General features: G+C 39.6%; 1 non-coding gene across 1 annotated transcript; it reads right to left on the reverse strand.

Annotated features, from left to right (window-relative positions):
* Window positions 1-21,904: 21,904 nt before the first annotated feature.
* LOC130033917 (U6 spliceosomal RNA) lies at window positions 21,905-22,010 on the reverse strand. Its single transcript, XR_008794021.1, has one exon. It is a non-coding gene; the product is annotated as a U6 spliceosomal RNA (small nuclear RNA).
* Between the last annotated feature and the right edge of the window lie 349 nt (window positions 22,011-22,359).

The raw sequence follows: 22,359 nt of genomic DNA on the forward strand, positions 1-22,359 counted from the left end.
CCACAAACAACCCTGCCTCAGGACCCTTGCACTTCTCACTCCTGTTACTGGGAGTGAGTGTCTTTTCCTAAAATCTCTTCAGAGTTTATTTCTTCATTTACTTCAAATCTCTGACTGAGGGTCTGGTATATATCTCAGCAGAAGGACAGTAGAGTGTATGTGCTCCTATGTTTGGTCCACAGCAGTTAAAAACAAAAATTAACCAAACATAAAATACAACATCATTACTTCTTAGACCACATCTGTAAAACAGGATCTTGTGCCCCTTTCCTAATTGTTCTCTAGTAATCATACGAGTATCTAGCATATCATATATTCACATGTTTATTATCTCTCATCACTACAGCTTTAGTCGTTCACTGTTGTATCTCAAAGGCTTAGATATAATTTGAGATGCTCAGTAGATATTACTTGAAAGAATTAATTTAAACAAAATAGTTTAAAACTTTGTAAGAAACTCCTAAATATTATGTCTTTTGTTGGTGGAGGGGTATTTGGGGCACACCTGGGGTGGTCAGGGTTCTGTGCTCAGGGAGCACTCCCAGTAGTTGCTCAGGGGTTCATATGTGGTGCTGGAAATCAAATCTGGATCAGCCACAGTCCAGACAAGCACTTTTCTTCCATACTATCTTTTCTGCTCCTCAAATGTTAAACTTTTAAACATTCATAACTACAAATTAATAAAATGTACCAGAGGTCTTTGCAGAACACTGAAAACAGTCCCTTTAAAAATTGTCCCCTATCACCAGTGAAGATACAATAAATTATTTTGCAGAAAGACATTATTCATGGTAGCACTGCACTGTCCTCCCGTTGTTGATCGATTTGTTCGAGTGGGCCAGTGATGTCTCCATCGTGAGACTTGTTGTTACTGTGTTTGGCATATTGAATACGTCACAGGTAGCTTGCCAGGCTCTGCCATGCGGGCAAGATACTCTCAGTAGCTTGCCGGGCTCTCCGAGAGGAGCAGAGGAATCGAACCCAGCTCAGCCAGACCAGCCGCACGCAAGGCAAACGCCCTACCTCTTTATAATTTATGCTCACAAATAACTACTTCCTGTAATGTTGAAGTTACATTTATAGATTAGAGCTTTGTGGTTTTGTTGGAAATAAACCATATGGCTTGAACTTCGTGGTATTGGGATTTGGGGTGCTAGGGATTGAATGCAGGTTCTCATAAATGCAAAGCGCACATTCTGACATTGAGCTATAGACTTGAACTTGACCTTTCCAGTCTTGCACTGTCTAGTCTCAAATCGGCCTAGACCAGACACACTCTTCCATGGAGATCTGACCATTCTGCAACTAACATGTCAGTTACACATCCTCTATGACATCTTTTCTAAGTCTTCTTCAAAGAGTATGTTTTATGTTTTGGTTTGGGTTTTTTTTGTTTGTTTGTTTGAGGACCACACCAGACTGTGTTCAGGGATTACTTCTGGTGATATATGTAGTGTCTAGGATTCAAACCAGGGCCAGCCACATGCAAAGCAAGTGCCTTAACTCTTACATTATCTCTCTGGCTCCATGTTTCATGAATCTTAAAGCGCCAAATACTTGTGAAAAGTAACTATGAGAAACCAGCTTTATTTTACCTTCTAAAAACGCTTCAGTGTGATCCTATCCTTTGCTTTCCTTTTTAGCAACTGGCCTATAAAAATATCTGAAGACCAAGGGATGTAGTTCAGCAATAAAAATAATTACCTGACTTCTGTGAGGCTCTGGGTTCAATCCCTGGCACTGCCAAAAACAACAACAACAACAAACAACATTCTAGTAGACTGTGTCTTATTAATCTTCTTTTGTTTGTTTAGGGAACTACTTAGGGGTGTGTAGGGACGCAGGGGTGGGAGCTCACTTCCACTGGTGTGAGTCTGACGGATGGGACTCGATCCTGGTGATGCTCACCTTGTACTGTGTGGTGAAAGGCAGCATTCTTCTGGAAGGGTTAGGTCATACAGTGCTGGGAATTAAATATGGAGCTTTGTGCATGCTAGACATGCACTCCTGTCCATCAAACTATCACCCTGGCCCTGTATTGTTTATTTTCTGTAGGTGCTAGCATATGTTGTACACAATAGGCACTCAATTACATTTTTTAAAAATTTTTAAATTTCATTATTATTATTATTACTATTATTATTTTGCTTTTTGGGTCACACCTGGCAATGCTCAGTGGTTACTCCTGGCTCTGCACTCAGGAGTTACTCCTGGCAGTGGTTGGGGGGACCATATGGGAGGCTGGGAATCAAATCTGGGTTGGCCTTGTGCAAGGCAAACGCTCTACCCGCTGTGTTATCACTCCAGCCCTTCAATTGCATTTATTGTATTAAAGTATCATGATATTTTTAAGGTGAAAAATAGCTTCCTCTTTGTTTTAAGCAACTCCTCAACAAACTTAAATCAGAAAGTATTTCTAATTTAGATAGACCCTACGTTGTATAAACCGTCTATGCTCCCATATGCAGAAGTTTATCCTTTTCATTTAAATTTCCCACTGGGGGAGGTTCTCTCCTTTCTGGAGAAGTTCACATTCTACCCTGAATGCATTACTCTCTCTTCATATTCCCTAAGTAAATCTGCTTTACTTCAAAAATAATAAGTGCAATTTCCACTGAAGGCAAGTTTCTTCAATTCCACTGCCAGCATCTTTTGGGGGGAAGCTTGGCATCTTTAGTCAAAGCACCCCTTACCTATTAATTTTTTTAATTTAGGGGCAGCACCTGGTTGTCCACGGGGCTTACTCCTGGCTCTGTGCTCAAGGATCACTCCTGGTGACAGTGCTCAGGTTAGCATATGGAGTGTCTGAAATCAAATCTGTGCCAGCTACATGCAAGGCATGCATCTTACTGCTGTGCTCTCTATCTCTGGCCTCTACAGCATTCCCGTAAGCAATTTATTTTTCTTTCTTTCTCTCCAAAAATATACTATCTGATGAAACTTTACTAGACATTACAAAGGTCCACCCAAAGGTAGTGTGCAGGGGAGAAACAAGCCAAGTGTTTCAACATGGATGAGTATTTTCAAGTTGTCTTCCTTACACATGCCCACTCTACTCAAATGCAATTGGATTTTCTAATTTCTAGAAGTATTAACTCTAAGAGAGAGCCTTTAAAAAATTACTAGTGAAAAGTGGGAATAGAAAAATAATTGTCACCCCATCAAGGACTTCATTTGTTAACATTGTTCTAAAGACAAGAAATTTAGGCTCTTTTAAGTACTTTTTTCCCAAATTGCTTTTGTTTAAGAGAAAGTAAAATGATTCCCAGCCATTTCATTGTCTTACCCATCATTCAGACTTTCTAATTTCATCTCATCATCACCTTGAAATGAAATAAGCTTCTATGAGTGACATGTCACTGGTCTAACCAAAAAAAAAAAAAAGAGAGAGAGAGAGAGAAAAGTCTTTAGAGACAGCACTTTTAAATTTGCTCTCTCATTGGATAAGCGTTCAAAAAATGCACTGAGGTTTTCAAGCTTAGCTGGAATCAATTTATTGGGCAAGTAATGAATCTAATTGTTATTCTATCTTCCATGTCAGCAAAATAACAGATGTACAGTATAATGGAGAAGAAAAGAGTTGCTTTGGGATTGTTAGAGCAGGTGCTACTTGGAGAGAAAAAAATCACATGGAACTTTCTTAAGTGCATTTGAAAACAGCTGGAAACTAGCCAGAAGGAACATTCTCCTGCAATCCTTGAACATCCAGTTGTGAACTGGGATTAGGCCCCTTAACAGCTGAGTCAGGAGGACACTGACACCTTGTCACTTCCTCAAGAACTTTATTCCTCTTTCACACTTCAACAAAAGCCCCAGAGAGTAGAGTTCCCTCTCCCCAACAACACACACACACACACACACACACACACACACACACACACACACACAGCTGCCCGATATGGCTTTCAGAGAACACTAGACAGCATTTCAGTCCAAGCAAGTTACCATGGTTCTCTGGCTATTATTGCACTCAGCACATCAGGGAATGGAAATAAGTGTGCACATGTTCTAAAAGGCCCTTTGGGAAAGATCAGTGGGGCTGCATGGTGGGACAATGGCAGGCTTTGTGGCTCAGAAAGGATTTGGTCTGGCAGGCAGCAGCGGTCCTGCTGGACACAAGGTTTGTCTGCAAGGGTAGTGTGGGAAAACCATGTGCAGGTTTACAGAACATCCTCATTAGGAAAAGTAGAGCATTTAGCATAATTAAAAGTCATCCTGAAGCTATCAGGTAAAAGCCTGCTGCTTTTAATTAATTGCTTCCATGATCCCATGACTTCGAAAGGGGTGCTGCTCTTGTCCACAGAGGTTTAGGATTACTCCAGAAAGACAAATCACTCAGATGGGGGCAAAATAACGCATTTGTGAAAGTTTGATGGAGACAAAAGAGGAAAAGAAGGGAAAGTATGGGGAGTTCGAAGCAATCAAAAATTGTAAACAGCCACCCATTATTAATTTGCTAAGTTAATCCTGTTCTCTTTCAATGCTTGGTGCCTCAACATTTTCATAGCCAAAGTACAACTCCCCACTGACCTGCATCCTGCCTTGATATATAAATTATTTGGGGGAAAAATTCCCAGAGTCGAGGTTAACAGAAAACAGATGGAAAGCAAACTGAAAGCCATATGTCATAGATTTCTTCAAGCAGATAGATTATTTTAAACTCTATTTTGAAGAGTCAGCATGTCTAAAACATGCAGGGCGAGGCAAGGACCTTACATGGTCTCCTTGCTGATGAAAAGAAATACGGTAAATGTTACAGCATTATGTCAGTTTGGCAATAAGAGGGACGCCTGGACAACACAAGAAATCTAGACAAAACACTTTTTTCCTTTCTTAATGATAAAATTCTCAACATAAATTAAGAAAAGTATTGCTATTCTGCTTTCCAGATGAAGAAATGGCTACACTTTAATTAATGCTTACTTTTTAAATTTTTTAATTCAAAACACACATTTCATTTTTTTCCACTGATAAAAGCAAAGTTGATAAGACTAAATAAAATGTTTATTTTATAGGGACCAGCGAGATTGTACAGTAGACAGTGCACTTGCCTTGCCAACAACTTGATTCCCCAGGACCCTATATGTCCCTGAGCCCCACCAGGAGTGAGCCCTCAGTTTAGAATCAAGAGTAAACCTGTAAGGTATGACTCAAAACAAACAAAAAGATTACATTTTAAGGAGTACTTGTTGATAGGAAAAGCTGTAAAAGACAACATTTAAAGTGGTATCTGCACATTTGAAAGAATTTGAAGAATTTGGTGACACACTACTAAAGATTAGAAAAAAATAGTAGTATTAACTCCCAGTTTAAATCAATATAATGGGCTGTTTTACTTACTTTGGTTTTGGTTTGGTTTTGATGCCACACCTGGTTGTTTTGAAGGCTGCTCCACTGCGCTCTGGCAAACAGGTAGAGTCAGTGATTGAACCTTGGCCTTCCACGTGCTGAGGCCCCTCTATGCTCAGCCAAACATATATATATATATATATATGTATATATATATATATATATATATATTTCTTTTTGGGTCACACCCAGCGTTGCACAGGGGTTACTCCTCGCTCATGCACTCAGGAATTACTCCTGGGGGTGCTCAGGGGAATGCTGGAAATCGAACCCCGGTTGGCCACATGCAAGGCAAATGCCCTACCTGCCGTACTATAGCTCCAGTCCCGCCAAAGATATTTTTAAGTTGCTTATTTTCTCCCTTCATTTCAGTTGTGTCATAGAAGTTTATAGTCTGCTTTTATCATTTAACACATCTACTCAGTATACTAGGCATTGCATGCAACTACACTGTAGCACTGTAGCACTGTCCTCCTGTTGTTCATGGATTTGCTCGAGTGGGCACGAGTAACATCTCCATTATGAGACTTGTTACTGTTTTTCACATATCAAATACACCATGGGGAGCTTGCCAGGCTCTGCCATGGGGGCGGGATACTCTCAGTAGATTGTCAGGCTCTCCGAGAGGGACAAAGGGATCAAACCTTGGTCAGCCACGTGCAAGGCAAACACCCTACCAGCTGTATCATAGCTCCAGCCAAACATATGGAAAAATTATATATCCCTCTTTTCAGAAGCCACAGTTTTCACCAAGACTGTGGTGTGTGTGTGTGTGTGTGTGTGTGTGTGTGTGTGCGTGCATGCATGCGTGCGTGTGTGTGTGTGTGTGTGTGTGTGTGTGTGTGTGTGTGTAATCAGGCTCTATGCAGTGTGGCCATGTTACAATAGAGAACCGGGGTGGACATTATACTCAACATAGACACTCAATTCTATTGGGACTCATCAGATTTGTCATATTTTCTATTATAAATTACAAAAGGTAACAGAAAGTAGCTGGTGGAATGATGAGGAAACTCAGGGGGGAAAACTCTAAGAAAGCAGTAAAGGGGGAAGTAGGAAGACATTGATGTTATGAAAAGAAAGGTAAATGGGCTCATTGAGATTAAGTGATATCATTGTTATATATAAACAGACAAATCAATAATCAGTTATTTTCAAATGGGAAAATTATTCAGTCAGCAAGGTTATGTTAGATCTTCTTTGGTAATAATAGGTTACTTCTAACAGCACTTACTAGGTGCTCATTATTCTTGCTCTCTTCTTGTGTTCATTCAGGTAACCTTCCCATTGTTTGTATGGGTGGTGTTGAGGCGGATTCTACTATCCTGTTCATAAAAGTGAGAAAACACAGGAGCAAAGCTATTAAGTGAGTTGCTAAAACTTCATACTTAACCTTCTTTCAAAGCTAAGTTTTTACTTTTAATAATAAAATGCATGTTCACCTTCCTGGCACAAAGCTCTTAAATCCTAGGCATTTTCTATGATAAGATAGATAAAACTTCATTGAAATTCATAGCAAACACCTTTTAACCAACCTGGGTTTATATTAATGAAGTGAATTTTGGAGATTACCTAAGCTAGGGTCTGGTTGCCCATAGAATCAACCATGAGGGTTGGAGTATTTTGTTTCATGTCCTACTTTCTTAGATGGGAGAGAGAAGAGGGAAATGAAGCTTTTCCACCAATGGTCAAAGATTTTAATCAGTCACCTCTGTGTAAAAGAGCTACCATTAAAAAAATGGGTACATGAAACTTATAAATTGATACATATGCAAATACACATGCAAAATATGTGCAAATTTTAGGAGAGTAGTTAACTCAGAAAGGGCGTAGACACTTTATGTCCTTTCCCACCTATAGATGTTTCCCATTTGCCTATTACTGTATTATATCCTTTTATTGAAAAACATTATCTAATAAGCAAGTTGTTTCTCTAAGCTCTGCAATATTCTTTACAAACAAATAAAAGCCAGTAAGTGGCTCATTGAAGCCTCTGATCTATGACAAAACTATCAGAAGCTCAAGTGAACCTGAGATTAGCATCTTCAACAGAAGAGGGTAGGGCAGAATTATGTGTCCTTGAGTAGTTAGAGAATGTCTGGATTTAGTTCAATTGTCAGACATGCAACTGATAGTTCCACAATGTTGGTCAGGCCACAAATTTGATGTCAGGTCTAGGACTTAGCTTTGCTACATATGTCTCTCTTCGTGCCTTTTAGTTCTTTATGTCAGCAGCAATGGCAACTTCCTATTTTTCTTTAATTTCACTTTTTCTTTTTTCCCACCTATGCTTTTAAAACAGGTTTCTAAAATGTAAAGCTAAAGACACATGAAAGTCTGAGTATATCTTTGTTTTTGCAAACTGAAAAAACAATGTTTCTCATACTGTCTTTTAAGTACTTACGTGTGCGTATGTGTGCATTCATGCACATGTACATACCTGAGTATATGTACATAGATGTATACATATGAGATGTATACATATGTAAATACATACATATTTACATATGTATATGAGTGTGAAATCAATCCGGTGACTTTGCCTGTGTTTACATAACCCATATCCATTCCAGAGAGAAAGAAAGTTAGGCAAGGGTTTGCCAGGATTGGGAATGAGGGAGAATGGAAAGTGACTACTGAAAGCTTTGGGAGATTGTGAAAATCTTCTGGGTTCTTTTTAATTTTTTTGGAGGGGGAAGGAGGATTAGGAGGATGGTGTGGGAGGGAGCCATACCCAGCCATGCCCAAGGGCTATTTCTGTCTCTCTATTCAGGAGTGACCCTGGTGCTCTCATGGGAGTTATGTGGTGCTGGGGATAGAACTAGGGTCAGATAGAAACAGCAATTTACAAGACAAGAACTCTACCTCCTATATTATGTCTCCCACCCCCATAAAAATGTTTTAAATTAGTGATGATGGTTATACATTTCTATAAATATACTTAAGTGCACTTTAAAAGATGTGAATTTTCATGTACTTAAATTATAGCTAAATGAAGTTATTTTAAGAAGGCATTTGTAGAAAGAAACATGATTGTTATGTTCTATGATTACTAATTGCAAGCTCTAAACCAGCTTACAATTTTTCTTTTGCAAGAGAAAACAGGGATCCGGAATGTAACTCAATAGCTTAAAGAGTCTCCCTGCCAAGCACAATAATGTCTTCAGTTCAAATCCTGGTGCCACCACATGCCCTGAGATGATCAGAATAGGCCTGCTCTCTGTGGTACCTGAGAAGATATATTCAGAAGATGACTCTGTGCCTTAGAAATCGTCAAGGGGAAGTACAAGGTTCTTAGCTTAATCTCAGGTGCTATACCTACACTAATGAGATTCTGAAAATGCCAATGAACAATTTGTTTTATAACCTTCCCCCACCCCCAAAACCCTGATATTCATCAGACTGAGGCACAGAAACAGGATTCAATGAGACGCAATTTTACGTATGTTTATTGATAAGGCCAGTCATGAGAAATGTTTACTATTTGATTATTGACTAAATCAAAGTTCCAAGGCAAGTGTATTCTTAGTGTATTCATGTTCCTACCATCCCAGAGGCATTTAAGAAGCAGGTTGTTGACAACCCACTAGTTTTCTATAGAATTCAGTTTTTATTTGCAAAATATTATTATGTTTACATCAAAATAATAAAAATCAAAAGAAGTTTTCTGGGGTGGGGGAGTTAGGGGCCACACCTGGAAGTACTCTATTGATACTATTGATATTTCAGGCTCTGTGCACAAGGGCTCCCTTGCAGTACTCAAGGAACCATATGTGTCATGAGCGATAAAAATAGCATTGACCACATGCAAGGAAAATACCTTTATCCTATACTCAGGTTCTGGAAAGTTTTCTTTCAAAGAAAATTTCATCTACAATTTTACAACTTAATTATAATATGTTTTATTCTATTCTGGGTCGTTCCCATACAAGGCAAACGCACTACCCACTGTGCTATTGCTCCAGCCCCTGTAGAAGAAATTTTAAGATTCATTTTTCATGTTGGAATAGAAAAATATCCAAGTAGAATTCAAATATGACAAACTTAACAGCATTTAAATGTTCTGAAACATACAAATAAAACATGCAACAAACAGATATAAAAAATATATTGTCACTTGAATTGCAAACAGTTGATTTTTCTATGCCTAAAGAGTGTCCAAAAATTAATAGCAAAAAAAAGAATAATCTAAACATGAATAAGCTATATGAACAGAATGTTTAAAAAAAAAGTAAAAACAAAAATGACTGAAACATAAAAATAGACCTTACCTGACTCAGTATAAATAATATGTTTTATTCTATTCTGGTTTTTCTCAATACATATACTTTAGATGATTATAATCAGGATGAACATATACCTTTCATATAGCTCTTTTTTCTTTAATTAGTAAAAAAATAATTTTAGTATATTCTATAATATTTCCATTTTTATTGTATTCAAGTACTGTACATTACTGTCCATTCCCTAACAATCAATATTTAGTTTGTTTGCTTCCAATGATTGCTGAAGCACCATAAATAACACAGAAAGAAATGTCCTTGTGCATGATTTTTCCCAACTGAGTTATTGACTTCAGGATGAATACCCAGGATTAGAATGACTGGGTCAAAGAGAAAGAACATTTTTAAAGAGATGTACTTTTACTACTATCACTATTCATAACAGTTACACTATGCAGCACATCTCTAATAGTTTATGTGAGTCTTGGAATGTTTGCACCATTTTCTCTGATGAAACTCTCATTCTGAATTATATTTGTTTTTAATTACATTTTATGATAACCAAAGTAATGTGTTTTAGCAGAATGAACATGTGCTTCAACATTTTGTCTTACGGTAAGATCAAAGTGTTCTCTTTAGTCAAAAGCAAATGTCCTGGGAAGTCACCATAACTAAGATCTTAGATTAATGATTGACTAGCTGAGAACCCAGGTATTTTGTTAGACTGCACTTTGGAATGTCCATAGAAAAGAAAATTCATGGTGACTACCTCTCCTAAGAATTTCAAAGAAACAAAGAGTCAAAAACCTTTGCCTAACACAGTGCTCATTTTAGTTGGGCAGTAATCAATACACATTTTCTTATTTTTTTAATTTTTTTAATACTGGTCGTTTGGGGGGTCTCCTCCAACATAAGTGCTCAGGGGTCACACCTGGAAGTTCTCAGTTGTGCTCAGGGTTTACTCCTGGTTCTGTAATCATGGATCACTCCATACAGTATGCAAGAGATCGTATGGGGTGCTGAGGATCGAACCCCTGTCAACCATGTGTAAGGCAAGTGAACTACTTGCTGTACTATCTCTCTGTCCCACAAATCTTTGAATCAACTTTCTTTACACTTAACTCAGGGTAGATGCAATTCAGTTTAGATCACATCAACATCTGTTAAGCATTATGCATATGCAAATAATCATAGTCTCCTCAAGTTCCGATTGGGAGACATATAGATGTAAGCAAATATATGATGCATAATGTAACAAACACAAGAATAGAAAATAAACTAGATTCATAGTGATTTTGTCACTCTTCCAAGCCTGTGCAAAGTACTAGACTCATAGGTTTCAAATATCACTGATCTGAGCTTTACTCCATCAATTTTTTATTTTAATCCGTAAGTTTCTGACTGGCTAAATCTTCAAAACCAAGAAAATACTCAAAGAGCTGTGCAGCATGCTCTACAAGAGGGAGCCCTGGGTTCAATCTCTGACAGGCATAGTTTTCTGATCTCTATTCAGAGCATCCACCTGCCCCTCCACTACCCAGCATCAAGTCCAAAGTCACATGACACCTCCATCCCTATCACTGTCAAGCATAGGCCTAAAACAAAACAAAACTTCAGGCTAGTGATTATTTCTCCCCTCCCCGCCAAAAATATACCCATTATTTGACATGGGCAGGGGAGAGGTTGGGGAGATTAGTGGGACCATGTGGTGCCAGGGAAAAAAACAGAGCCAGCAAGAATGCACCTTAAATTCTATACTCTCTGGTTCCTTAAAGTTATCTCTAAATTGTCACAAATAGCTAACTAGATTTGCCATATAAGAAACCTGTTTAAGGGGCCAGAGTGATATTACAGAAAGTAGGGAGTTGCCTGGGTTTCATTCCTTTCCTCACACATAATCCCCCAAGTCCCATCAGGAGTGATCCCTGAACACAGAGCAAGGAGTTAAGCTCTGAACTCCATCAAGTGTGGTCCAAAAACCAAAAACAAGCAAACATACACACACACACCAAAAAAAAAAAAAAATGAAGAAACCTGTTTAAGCTATATCCAATCAAATAATTTCCTTGTTTTGCTTCTGTGTCTTCACTGTAAAAGTCTTGGCCCTAATTTCTGTCCCACTTCCAGTTGGCATGGCCTAATTTGAATTAATGCTTGTTCAAATAAATTCTTAAAATGTTTAATATGCCTCGGGTTAGCTTTTAACGAAGTAAAACTCTGCAAGTGTTCTGTAAGATATTAATGGCCTTCCAGAAAGCAAAACAAAACCCTTTGGCATTAGCAATAGTTCCTCTCAGTACACATGTGAGACAAATATCAAACACAGGTGTAACAGTTTGTGTTTTTTGAGATAACTTTCCTTTAAAAGCACGTGGCATGGGGCCAGAGAGATATGACAGGGGTTAGGATGGTTTTCTTACACAGCGGTCCTTGGAACTCCTTGGTCTCCTAAGCAGGATAAGAGTGATCCCTAAACACAAAGCCTAGAATGAACCCTGACCACTGGTGGGTGTGGCCCCCAAACAAATTAAAAAGCACGTGGTATAACTGTCAGCATGGTCATGTGCATGACCACATAACACAGATTAACTGATGCTACACACTTGGTCCTTTATTTTGATTCTTATTTGTGTGTGTTGACGGGAGGAGTTGGAAAATATCTGAAAGTGTTGAGGGGAATTTGGGGTGTTGGGAAAGCGGAGACAAACCTGGACTTCCTGCACGTAAGTCAGTGCTCTGGTCCAATACATATTTTTTGTTAAGCCTGGATTTCCCACATTTCTTTGACAATACATTTTAAAAAGTGTAGCCATGATGGATTAATGGGAGCTCAAGATAAATTGTCTTGAATTAGTGGAAATCATAAATGGGTCTCGTGAAAAAATTACCATCAGAAAGATAACTTCCGATTCATATGAAAATATGCAATTGACCTTGGATAACATTACATATACTTGTTGAATTTACTAGGCGAGAAACCTAACATACACAGAGGGAGCAAACAAAACAGACCGTCAAGCTGGTGCTCTTGCTCTGCATGCAGGGGTGTGAATCTGATCTCCAACACTGCGTGGTCTCCCAAGCACCTCCAGGAGCAAATGCCCAGCATAGAGACAGGGAGAGCCCTGAGAAGCACCAAATGGGATCCAAAAGCTAGGGAAAACAAAAAAACAAACCTTTGCACCTGGAGAATCCAGAAGTTTGGGTTTTATTCCAGATTCCATCACCACCTAGTACAACAAAATAATACAATAATTATAGCCAGTTCTACTTGCCATTCCTCATATTCTAGACACTCACAGGAATGAAGATAGAGGTTTGCCTTTAGGCAACCACAGGTCGGAGGCAGCATTCCTGTCTTCTAATTACATTCTAACAACTAATAGAAATTACTGTTTCCAAGAAGCATAGAACTTAAGAAGAGAAAGGATGATAGAGATCATTTAAGTCTTTAATAGCTGACAATCAGAGAGCATTGTGTTGCATGTTCAGGAAGCACTAATAAAATTATGATTAGAACTCAGAATAGATTTTATCAGTTATCAAATATTCACTTCCCTTCCCCATGAAAGGATTAATAAATTCCACCCATAGCTGTTTAACAGGCAGTGCTTTCTACAGGAAGAGTTTCTATTTGTATTCTCTTCACATAGGGCCTAGCCATGGGCTTTCCTTGGTCATGGGTATGTGAGAGGAATATCACAAATGCCACAGGCAAGCAGAAACTTCAAGTCATCTTTTAGCTTTGCTAGCTCTCTGTTTTTCCCTTCTGTCACGAGTTTACATGTAGTGGAAGGGACAACTCTTACTTATATCCTGGACAGATACCTACACCCGGTCCCTCCTTTCACTTGTCAAGACAGGAAAAACAGATTAACACTTACTGCAAGCTCCTGATACTTTGTAGTTATTGTTAGTTGAACATAAAACTAAAAAAAAGTATACATGGTTTGCTCATCTATATATTTAGGTAGCCAAATGGAAAAATCAAAATTAAGTCTTATATCATCTCATACCTAGCCAGCATTCACTTCACACTTCAGGACCTATAAATGACCAGTGTAGACATCTACACAGTATTGTTTACTGAAATATTAACCTTCTCCAAAGCACTAATTCCATGATATTGCTTGTCAAATTAATTTTTCCTCTTCTACTGAAGACAAATAATCGGCAATTAATAATCTGTGAAAGTCTAATTCATTGTATAGCAATCTTTTTTTTTTACTAGGGCTGCAGCTAATATGGTCATACCTTCCTGATATGAACTGAGTTGTATAGAGCTGGGATTTTCCTTTTTCATCTAATCTTGTTGGCCTGGCCATCTTCAAGTGCCTGTTATCTAGAATGAAATAGAGGATTCTAGCAACAGCCCCATTGTGTAGTTTTATCTTAGGAACATGTGGGCTCTTTCACACTTACTTTCCCTAAATTAGTCCTTAGAAGTGATGGCAAATTCTGTCAACATCTCACACCTGTTTTGTGTCCTCTCCAGTAAAAATTTATCTAGGGCTTTCAAGAAGCTCATTCTATTAACAGATAGCTTTATACCCATTTTACTTACTCCTGAAGGCATCTCTTTCCGGACATACTGTCTTAAATTATGTCTTCAAAAGCCCTCTCAGTTAAAATCAGAAATGAATAAGCCTCCCTTGTGACCTTTATGTTCTGTTTGAATTATATGTCATAAATTCTTAATATTCAACTCTATGGTTTTCTACATTCATTTTTGGGTGATTCTTCATCTTGATATTATATTAGATTATTAAAATATTAAGTGTGGAATTCAAGTAAAATTGTGTCTTGTGCCAGGAGAGATAGTCTAAAGAGTAAGGTGCTCACCTTGCACTCAGATGACCCGTGCTTGATTCCCAGCATTCCATATGGGCTCCCAAGTCTCACTAGGAGTGATTCGTGAATGCAGAGCCAGGAGTAACCCTTGAGCATTGCTAGTTGTGGCCCTAAAACAAAACAACAACAACAAAAATCTTTTGTGTCTAATGCAATGGACTTCTAAAGATATTCAATATATGCCCAATTATACTAATATTGATTAAATCTGATAATAAAGAGGTACTCCTCTTGGATAATTCAAAGCTTGATCTTGAGTTTGAAAAGTAGAAAGATACATAAATAATTAATGTGAAGAGTTTTTAGTTCAGTTATCATTGTAGACCGTGGGCTGGATAACTGACCGACCTGCAGACCCGAGTTCGATTCCTCTGCCCCTCTCGGAGAGCCTGGCAAGCTATCGAGACTATCTCGCCTGCCCAGCAAAGCCTGGCAAGCTACCTGTGACATATTCAATATGCCAAACAAAGATATACCAAACATAGTAACAAGTCTCACAATGTTACTGGGCCCACTCGAGCAAATCGATGAACAATGGGAGGACAGTAACAGTGACAGTGATCATTGTGCACCAATGTGAATCATTTATTTAGTAGTTAGGTGTAGCTTTTATTCTAACCATATGAAGGTTATATTTGGCATAATCTTCCTGATTATACCAAAAACAAACAAACAAAAAAAAACCACTGTCCTCCCGTTGTTTATTGATTTGCTTGAGCGGGCCCAGTAACGTCTCCATTTTTTTAAGACTTGCTGTTACTGTCTTTGGAATATTGAATACGTCATGGGTATCTTGCCAGGCTTTGGCGTGTGAGTGAGATACTCTCCATAGCTTTCCAGGTTCTCCGAGAGGGGCAGAGGAATCGAACCTGGTTCAGCCAGGCTGGCTGTGCGCAAGGCAAATGCCCTACCGCTGTGCTATCACTCCAGCCCAGTGATTATACCAAAGATAATTTTATTTTTAGTTAATTTTTTATTGTTATTATCATAGTTATTATGTTTGGTGTCACATCTAGTGTTCTCTAGGACTATAGCTAGTTCTTTGCTTAGGAGTGACCCACGGTAGTGCTCAGTGAACAATATGTGGTGCCAGGGATTTAAAGTGGGCCCAGCCATACACAAGACATATATCTAGTACTTGCACTGTCTCCTAAGCTCCCCAAAGAGTTTATTAGTCTATGTCTGATGCTATGTACCAAGACAAATTCTAATGGGAACAGATGTTTAAGTATTATAATAAATTGAATCAAAGACTCTGTAGAAGAAATTTTTTTTTGTCGTTTTGGGTCACACCTGGCTATGCACAGGGGTTACTCTTGGCTCATGCACTCAGGAATTACTCCTGAGGGTGCTCAGGGGACCATATGAGATGCTGGTACTCAAATCTGGGTCGTTCGCATACAAGGCAAACGCACTACCCGCTGTGCTATTGCTCCAGCCCCTGTAGAAGAAATTTTAAGATTCATTTTTCACGTTAGAATAGAAAAATATCCTAGTAGAATTCAAAATTCAAATATGACAAACTTAACAGCATTTAAAAGTTCTGAAACATACAAATAAAACATGCAACAAACAGATATAAAAAATATATTGTCACTTGAATTACAAACAGTTGATTTTTCTATGCCTAAAGTGTGTCCAAAAATTAATAGTGAAAAAAAGAATAATCTAAACATGAATAAGCTATATGAACAGGATGTTTAAAAAAAAGTAAAAACAAAAATGACTGAAACATAAAAATCGACCTTAACTGACTTATTGTAAATAATTACAAATTAAAATTATACTCAGGTATGATTTTTCAATGAAAAGTCATTCTCTGCTGTTGAGAGAATAAATGTGAGCCATTTCTATAAAGAGGAATTTTTAATATAAACAAATTAACAAGAACAAACAAATATTACTCCAGATCTATATCCAGACAGGCCAGAGCAATACCTCAGATGGTAAAATCATGCTTAGAAAGTACAGGCCCTGTGTTTTATAACTAGAACCACAGTGCCCACCGACAACACTGTTGGATGTAGACACCCCCCCCACTATAAAAATTGTTATGTTGATTCTCTTATTGAAGATTTATTCAACTGATGTACTTGGCTTTTTTCTTTTATTTCTCTTTCATTTTTTGCAAAATAGCATTATGATGAACCGATCACTTGACATCCCGTTACTCATCGATTTGCTTGAGCCAGTAACATCTCCATTCGTCCTGTCATGTGCTAGTGTAGCCAATGGTGTCTGATCATTCTAGGAACACGAAGAGCCTCAAACCAATCGTTCAGGGTCTTGACAAAGAAGTCTTACCATCTTGTGGGTGGGCAGCCATGCGGTCTTTTGACGTCCTGTGGAATCCAGTCCGTAATGGCTCTAGTCCAGCAGTCATCTCCAAATCTTATTATGTGTCCAGCCCATCTGGTTTTCGATGCCTTGGCAAACGAGACAGCATCCCTGATTCTTGAGCATTGACGGAGGTTGGAACTCTGGATTCTATCTCTCATTTGAGTGAAGCGTGATACTCAAGAGTAGCTCTTTTGATTCCTCTTTGGGAGACCCGAATAGCATTCTCATCCTGTTTTTGTAGGGCCCAGGTCTCTGAGGCATATGTTATTGTAGGAAGAACAGTTAAATCTAAGAGATGTGCCCGGAGCTGGAGATTCTTCGTCCACTTAGTTATTTCCTCGATGCTCTTGAAGGCGTTCCAAGCCATTCTCTTCCTCCTGCGGAACTCAGGTGCCAGGTCTTTCATCACGTTGACTTCTCAACCTGGGTACACATAACTGTTGCATTCAGAGATGTTTGTTCCGTTGAGAGTGAATTAAATGTTAAGAACAACACTGTTTCTCATAAACATTGTGTTCATGAGATTAAGCTGTAGTCCAACCTTTCCACACTCACAGTCGAAGTCTGCCAGCATTTGTGCTGCTTGGCTAATATTGGGTGTTATTAGAATGATGTCATCTGAGAAGCGGAGGTGGTGTAGTTGCCGACCATCTCTCTTCACTCCCATTCCTTTCCATTCCAGTCGTCGCATGATGTTCTTGAGAGTGGCACTGAAGAGTTTTGGTGAAATGGTGTCGCCCTGCTGAACCCCTCTCATGACATGAATGATCAATTCTTTGTAGAATGGTGAGATCCCAGTAGTGAATTCGTAATACAGCTCATGGAGAATCCTGGTGTATTGCGTTTAAACTCCCTGTTTGGCGAGGGTTTCAATAACTGATTCCATCTCAACAGAATCAAAGGCCTTCTTTAAATCAATGAATATTAGATAGAGCGGCATCTTGAACTCCTGAGAAACCTCAATGAGCTTAGTTATCACTGTCACTGTCCTCCCATTGTTCATCGATTTTTCTCGAGCGGGCCCAGTAACATCTCCATTTTTTGAGACTTTGTTGTTACTGTGTTTGGCATATCAAATACCTTACGGGTAGCTTGCGGGGCTTTGCCATGTGGGCTAGATACTCTCGGTAGCTCGCCAGGCTCTCCGAGAGAGGCGGAGGAATCAAACCCGGCTCGGCCAGGCCAGCTATGTGCAAGGCAACTGCCCTACCACTGTGCCACCACTCCAGCCCAGACTAAAAGCATTATGAGCTTAGTTATTGCGCGGATATGGTCAATCGTGCTGAATTCTTTGAGGAACCCAGATTGCTCGCATGGTTATCCTTCATCTAGTATTCTGTCAATCCTATTCAGGATGACTCAAGTGAACAGCTTGTGGATGACAGACAATAAGTAGATCGGGTGATAGTTACCAATGTCGTGGATCTCTCCCTTCTTGTACAGCAGTACAATCCTGCTGGTTTTCCACTGGAATGGAGCCTTACATTCAGACAGGTAGCGTATGAAGACTTGAGCCAGTGTATTGATGAGTACCAACGGCAGGTTCTTCAGGTGTTCGGGTCTGACCTTGTCTGGGCCTGGTGCTGTTTGCTTCTTTACCAACAAAATGGCATGTCAAATTTCAGAAGGGAGAATGTTGGGAGCGACATATTCATCCTGCGGAATTTGATGTGTGGGCAGGTGGATGTGGGTCTCAAAGAGATCCGAGTAGGAGTCATGGATAATATTCTCCATTGCCCTTCTGGAGGATGTGATAGATCCATCAGAATGTCGGAGGGCAAACATCTTGGTCCTGTAGTTGGCGAAGGACAGCCGGTGTTATGAATGCTTTTCCCAGCTTCTGCCACATCAGCCAGCACTGCTGCCCTTCTCTCTTTGAGGTCTTCCTTGATCACATCTCTGCACTGCTTCGTGAGCTCAGACGTTCACTTGCAGTTGCCTGAGGCTCGCGCCAAGCCACGTTGGCGAGTGAGCTCAAGAGTTTTCAAAGACAGGTGTTTTTTTTTTGTGGCTATCTCTCTCGGCATTCCTCGCACAATCATGGAGGTGCAGAACTAGTCGATCATATTCCTCGTCAATGTTGTCAACGACAGCATCTTACCATGTTGCCGCAATAGTGCCAAAGAGCTCCCAGTTGGTTGTTGTTCTGGGAGTTTTTTTCCTAAACTTTGTAGCCCTTTCTCCCCACTCCGTGAAGTAGAATTTTGCATGAAGGAGACAGTGGTCCGATCCAGTTTGGAATTTTGGGACAACAGTGACGTCAGGCAAAAACATCGATTGAATATTATGTGGCCAATTTCGCTGTGGAACCATCCACCGGGAGACTCCCGTGTCCAACGTTTAGATTAGGCCTTCTGGAACTGTGAGTTACCATAAATGGTCTTGGTCGACATGATGAACTCAGACAGTCTCTCACCCTGTTTGTTCCATTCTAAGCCATGGGTCCCAATGTGGAGTTCTTTGGCTGATCTTCTCGGTCCATTCTTGGCATTGAAATCTCCGACAATGATCTTGTAGAAGGTGTGGTCTTCTTTATAGAACTTCTCCAGCTCCATGTAGAACTTTTCAATTTCTCCTTCATCATAATTGGATGTTGGTGCGTAGACAAGGAAGATAGAAACTGCCGGCAGTGAGCCACATCTATTCAAGTGTAATTGTCCAATCTGGGTTGTTAGGCATTTAAATGAATTAATGCTTATGGCCAAGTTCATGTTGACAAGGACACCGACACCACCGATGCCTCTTTTGTCGCATGTTCCAAGGAACAGTTATTCTCCAGTGTCAAAAACGGCATGATGTGATTGATGCCTTCTTGTCTCAGTCAGACCAATGATGTTGTACTTGGTTTTTTGCACTTGTACCATCAGGTCCTCGATGGATGCATCTGATGCCAGCTTGCATGCATTGAAAGTACAGACAGTCATTTTTGTCTTTCTTCTTTTTGGCAGCCTCGTTCATCCTTGAGATTTTATCAGCCTCTCCTTTCTCATCCTTCTTAATGCTGCCGTATTAGTGGCTCTTTCAGGGTCAGGGGAATGAGACCCATTGGATTTACTGATTTTGGCATATCAGATATACCACAGATAGTTTGCCATGCTCTGCTGTGTGGGAAGGATACTCTTTGTAGCTTGCCAGGCTCTCCGAGAGGGATAAAGGCTTTTAGGGCAGCCTCTAATCGCCCTTGCAGGTGTTCCCATAGTTCAAACCATATTTGAACCCTATCAAATATTGTGTGACAAACCTGAAAGTTGGGTATTATGATGTGTAATAGGGATTCCACACAGAAGACCCACCCTACCGGTACCAGATAAATACTTCACTGGCAGACCACTACCTCCACTACCTCCACTATCCAGCCCCTGCCACACTCCAGGATGCTTTCCGGACTGCGTGGCTGCAAAGCACTACGTACAAATTTCTTCACTGAACTCTATAATAGCAAAATATTCGAAATAAACACCATGGATACAAACTACAAATTGTAAGTTGTGTTAATTATGATACATGCTTACAAACACTCTATGAAGGGGAAAAACTGGAAAATAGGAAAGAATTTTCAAGGAATTTTCAAGGAATAATATTTAGTGGTTAAAGCATTAGAGAGGTTGGAGAAATAGTACAGCAGTTTAAGTACTTGCCTTGAACATGGCTGACCCAGGTTAGATCTCCAGCACCTTATACAATCCCTGAGTCCTGCCAAGAGTGATTCCTGAGCACTGAGCCAGGAGTAAGTCCAGAGCACAATAAAGTATGGCCAAAACACAAAAAACAAATGAACAAAAAAAAAAGTTTTGAGCCGGAGAAATAGTATAGCAGATAGTGTACTTGTTTTGCAAGCAAGGGACTTGGGTTCCATCCCATATGGCATCCCATGTGGTCCCCAGGCCCATAGGAGTAATCCTTGAGAGCAGAGCCAGGAGTAACACATGAGCATCTCCAGGTGTGGCATGAGACTCAAAATCATGTTTAGACTTCAATTTTTTAACCATGAGAATGCATTTCCTTTTCACACATGTGTTAGAGGAGTTAGATTGAATTAAGAAGTATATAAGTAGAGTCTTAGACAATTTTGCCTCCTTTGCCTTTTAAAATCTCATTCTAGAGAAATAGTGTGGGATAAATCTATATTGTATCTTTCAATGTTGCTAAGCAAACTCCAAACACAGAGTTTTTGTGACATTTTGAAGTATATGGGTATTGAGTACAGATTTTAGGGCACATTCTAAAGGAAAGTAGGTGAAAAGAATTTTGAGACATGGAACATTATATGTGGGTATTCTGATATTTCTTGGAGTTTTGGAGGAAATAATGGCATGTTGGAGTTTTCTTTTTTTTTTTCTTTGAAAAAACCACATTGGTTAGATTGTCTATTTTTATTTATTTATTTATTTATTTTTAAACGATTTATTAGTGAAACACCATGAGATACAGTTGTAGACTTACAAATTTTTGTGCTTGGTTTTCAGTTATACAATGATCCAGTACCCATCCCTCCACCAGCGCCCATTCTCCATCATTTGCATTTTTTAAAAAAAAATGTGTTAGTGAAACACCACGAGGTACAGTTGTAGATTTACAAATTTTTGTGCTTGGGTTTCAATTGTCCAATGATCAAACACCCATCCCTCCACCAGTGCCCATTTTCCACCACCACGGGTGCCAGTATCCCCCCATCCCCCGTCCCACCCTGCTTCTTTGGCAGGATCATTTACTTTCCATTGATCACTTTGCATATAAGGAAATGTCACGGCCATGGCCACATAGTTAGGAAAAAAATGTCCTGCTACCCGCATGCCAGAGCCATGCTTGTAGAAGCTCATGGTCACCGAGATTCCATCTGGAGAAGGTGGGACAGCAGCACCTATCCCATCTCGAACCTCCCGGTGATATCAGCTCTGTTTGGGGCCTGGAGCATTCTCCTGCAGCTGTGGGGCCCTCCAGCCAGTTTTCTTCTTTGTTGCTGTGTGCTGTAAGATGGCGCTGGGGGGCGAGTTCTGGGCGTGACTTCCAGAATCAGAGGTTGCCTGGGAGTCAGGGCAGCCCCACTGCAGTTCGGAAAAAATGTCCTGGTGCCCGCATGCCAGAGCCATGCTTGTAGAAGCTCGTGGTCACTGGGATTCCATCTGGAGAAGGTGGGATGGAAAAATATGGAACTCTTCACGAATTTGCGTGTCATCCTTGCGAGGGGCCATGCTGATCTTCTCTGTATTGTTCCAATTTTAGTAAATGTGTTGTGGAAGCAAGCACTAGATTGTCTATTTTTAGTCATCTTGTCTCATTCATGAAAGCAACAGAAAACAGTGCTGTGATTCTCTGGAACTTATTGTGGATCAACTATAGAACAACTATATAAGTATTTTAATTACTAGGATTGGGAATTATTTTTCAGTAAGGCTCACTATCCAGGTACCTCATAGAAGGAACTAAAAAGGGAGGTGCAGGGAGAAATGCCCTGACCAAGAAAATAAAAATTAACTGAATAAGTAAATAAAATAAATAGATGTCATCTGTACTGAATCTCTGTAGTGTATGAGGCAGAATTATAGGCACAGAGAAAGATGAATAGTATATGATTGCTGCTTTTAAGAGCTTAAAT

This window comes from Sorex fumeus, unplaced genomic scaffold (assembly GCF_029834395.1).
Source record: "Sorex fumeus unplaced genomic scaffold, SorFum_2.1 ptg000054l, whole genome shotgun sequence".
Lineage (NCBI taxonomy): Eukaryota > Metazoa > Chordata > Mammalia > Eulipotyphla > Soricidae > Sorex > Sorex fumeus.